General features: G+C 37.7%; 1 long non-coding RNA gene across 1 annotated transcript in view; it reads left to right on the top strand.

Annotated features, from left to right (window-relative positions):
• Nucleotides 1-2,164, top strand: part of LOC111818616 — a 6,174-nt gene extending 4,010 nt beyond the window's left edge. Inside the window, exon 3 of the long non-coding RNA XR_002822566.1 lies at nt 2,127-2,164. This is a non-coding gene — a long non-coding RNA (uncharacterized LOC111818616). The remainder of the gene's footprint in view (nt 1-2,126) is intronic.
• The last annotated feature ends 1,345 nt before the right edge of the window (nt 2,165-3,509 follow it).

Raw genomic sequence — 3,509 nt, 5'->3', positions numbered from 1 at the left:
CCTGGCTGGCATGTGGTGCTGGGGATTGAACCGCGGTCCCTGTGTTCTGCTTAGCTTAGCTTGTTCTAAGTAGGTGCTTTAGACCACTGAGCCATCTCACCAGCCCCATTCAGTCTCTATTTCTATACCCACACACATACACCTTCTCTTTCTTTGATTCTGTATTTTTTTCTTAGCTGTCTGTCTAGGTCTCCATTCTAGCCTCTTTCTGATTGGCTACCTTCCCTCTCTTTCCTCTGATTGGCCTGTATTCCTCTATCACCCCATTTGTCTGTGGGATTTTCCCTGTCTGCCTGCAATAATTATGTGATAGCACCTTGTAAATTATAAGGCACTGTCATATGAAACAGTATTCTCACTTTGTCTTCCTTTTCACCTTGTTTTCTTCATTTGTCTACCTTCTATTTTTCTCTTTCGCTTTCTGTTTGCAAATCTGCATTTCTCTTGATGATCTTGCTGCTTCTCTGTCAGTCATCCTTTTGCTCCCCGGCAGCCTGTTTTCTCTGTGTTTACTTGGTCCTTGTGTTTCTAGGTTTCTCTGTATTTCTTTTGCCTGTCTATTCTGTATGTCCTTAAGCCTTTTATCTGTGCCCATGTGTCTTGCTGTTTCTAGCTGCTTGTCTTCAGCCTGTCAGTTTCTGTGTGGGAATCACTTTCTGCCTTTTCCATCTTTCTGTAGTTTGGAAATCAAAGCAAAATAAAATGAAACACCTGTGAAATTCCTTATGATTAACTGGTAAAGGAAAGTATTTCTTTTTTTTTTTTTTTTTTTTTTTTGCGGAACTGGGAATTGAACCCAGGCCCTTGCGCTTGCCAGGGAAGTGCTGAGCCATGTCCCCAGCCCCCCTTGTTTTTAATTAGAAGACTATTAAAGTGAGAACAAGGAATTGAGATATGCAGTTATCAAATGGAAGCCAAAAATGAGGTGGACCCACTCCTAAAAAAAAAAAAAAAAAACTAGAAAAGAATATTGAAGGGATCCCAGGGTAATAATACTATTTTTTTAAAAAACAAAATCAATAAATTTACTTAAACCAAGTTTCTCACCATTCTGGGTCATAGACAGTTACAAAGCCTTTCTTGCCCCTGGTCCCTGGAGTCTGTGACACAATTTATAACCCTGTTGTAGTGAACCAGTGAGAAGGAGTGAAAGAGCACACAGACATGCAGCGTGTAGATTGAAGAATCAAAACAATTTTGCAATCTGATTTTCTATCCAAGGAGGTAGTAAAGAGATTTCCTAATTGTCTTTTAACATATGTAAATTGGTGATAATAATGAATAGCATATGAATGCTCAGAATATTCTATACCTTATTTTTAAATTTTAGCAATGATAGGTAATTCCAAAATGGCTAATTAAGGTTGCTGCTTACTGTTCCCTGGAAGTTTGTCTTTTATTCTGAGATTGATTGACTGATTTACTATTGCTGGGGATTGAACCCAGGACCTTCACATTCTCAGCCTTTTTTATGTGTTTTTCTTTGTTGTTTGTTTTACTGTGAGATAAGAGTCTTGCCATATAGTTCAGACTAAACTTAAACTCACTATGTAACCCAGGCTGGCCTCTAACTCATGGTAGTCCTTTGGCCCTAGCCTCCCAAGTGCTGGGATTATAGGTGTATGGCACCAGGTCTGGCCCTCAGCATTTTTAAATTTGTTTTGTTTTGGTTTTTTTGAGACAGGGTGTCTCTATGTAGTTCAGGCTGGCCTTGAATTTGCAGTGATCCACTAATCCAGCCTCCCAAGTGTTGGGATTACAGGCATGCCTCCCCATGCCCAGCTAAAAATACTCTATTTTGAAGTAGATCTCACTAAAGTTTGGGCTCAAACTTGGGATTCTTCAGCCTCAGCCTTTCAGAGTACTGGATTACTGGTATTACCACCATCCCTGGCTATATCTTGCATATTTTTATATATCATATATCATATATAAATATCATTAAAAATCTATATGTACATATGCTTCCCAATGTTCATAATGTTAAACATGTCCTTTGTGCAAGTGTGATGGTTCTCTGTAGGAGAATATCTGTGGATCTTAAATAATAAGAATGTGAGTTTTTGTACTTACTGTACAAATTGAAGTTTTTTTCAGTGTATGTACACTTTTTTTTTTTTTTGCAGAACCGGGGATTGAACTCAGGCCCTTATGCTTGCCAGGGAAGTGCTTATTCTACTGAGCCATCTCCCTGGCCCTATGTACACTTTTATAACCATAAAACATTTTCAATATCTTTTTATGAATGGTGATGAATCTGTCTGCTTGCTTGTTTCTTTTCAAGATTGGGTCTCACTAGTTTAGGCCGCCTTTGAGCTCATTATGTAGCCCAGCTGCCTCGAAGTTATCTTCCTGCTTCAACCTCCCAAGTGCTGGGATTATAAAAGTGTACTGCAACACCTGCCTTTTTGTTTCCCTTAGTGCTGGGATTGAGTTTAGGGTCTTGTATGTCCTAAACAGGTACTGCTGTGCTGAGCCATATTCCCAGATCCTAATCCCTTCCTAAATTCACAGAGAAAGAAAATTCAGCCCTTCATATATAATATGATTTGTCATATCGCATATTACATTGAGTGTATACTATATTTAATATATCAGTTAACTTCAACTTAATACTTAATATATATATTTTTTCTTTTTCTTTTAATGGAGATTAAAACCAGGGCACCCTACCACTGAACCACATTCTCTGCGTTTTTATATTTTTTATTTTGGGACTGGGTCTTGCTAAATTGCCCTTATGGGACTCAAACTTGTGATCTGCCTCAGCCTTCCTCAGTGCTGGAATTACAGGCGTTTGCCACCAGGCCTAGTAAAATAAATGTCCTTTAAAATGTATGTTTGTTATGTTACTATGTATGTATGTCACTATAAATAACATCCTTAAATCCTTGACCTGGTATGGTAATTGGTTTTTTTTTTTTGGCGGAACCGGGGATTGAACTAAGGCCCTTGCACTTGCCAGGGAAGCGCTTATTCCATTGAGCCATCTCCCCGGCCAGTGATTGTTTTTTTAAAAATAGATAATTCCTATTTTTGATACAAATAATTATTAAAACCAATAAAAATAAAAGTATTTTGTTACTGACAGTATAGGTACACATTTTAGGAACATCACTTTAAATTTATCAGTCCCGAAACTGGGGCCTCAATATTGAAAGAATGCACTTATACTATAGAACTGGCAAAGGCTAATTTAGTTATATGTCCTACACTTCTAAATTTATATATTTTTGACTAGAGTTCCACTTCTTACTATCTATTTTGGAGAAGGAGTCATCGCGTTTGTGCATAATATAACATACTCAAAGATGTTCATTATAACATTTTAACAAAAACTTGGAAACAGAACAGGTGTGGCACACAACTATAATCCCAGTACTCAGGAGGCTAAAGCAGGAGGACTTTCAAAAAAACAAACAATCTATGAGGCAAGATAGAGAGTCACCAAGTAATCACTTTGTGATTGCCTTGATTTTCAGAGTAGATTTTGTTCTTTTTTGTGTGGC

This window comes from Octodon degus, unplaced genomic scaffold, assembly GCF_000260255.1.
Source record: "Octodon degus isolate 3935 unplaced genomic scaffold, OctDeg1.0 scaffold00098, whole genome shotgun sequence".
Lineage (NCBI taxonomy): Eukaryota > Metazoa > Chordata > Mammalia > Rodentia > Octodontidae > Octodon > Octodon degus.
Note: the sequence above shows the minus strand (reverse complement) of the source record. Positions and strands in the feature narration are given on the sequence as shown.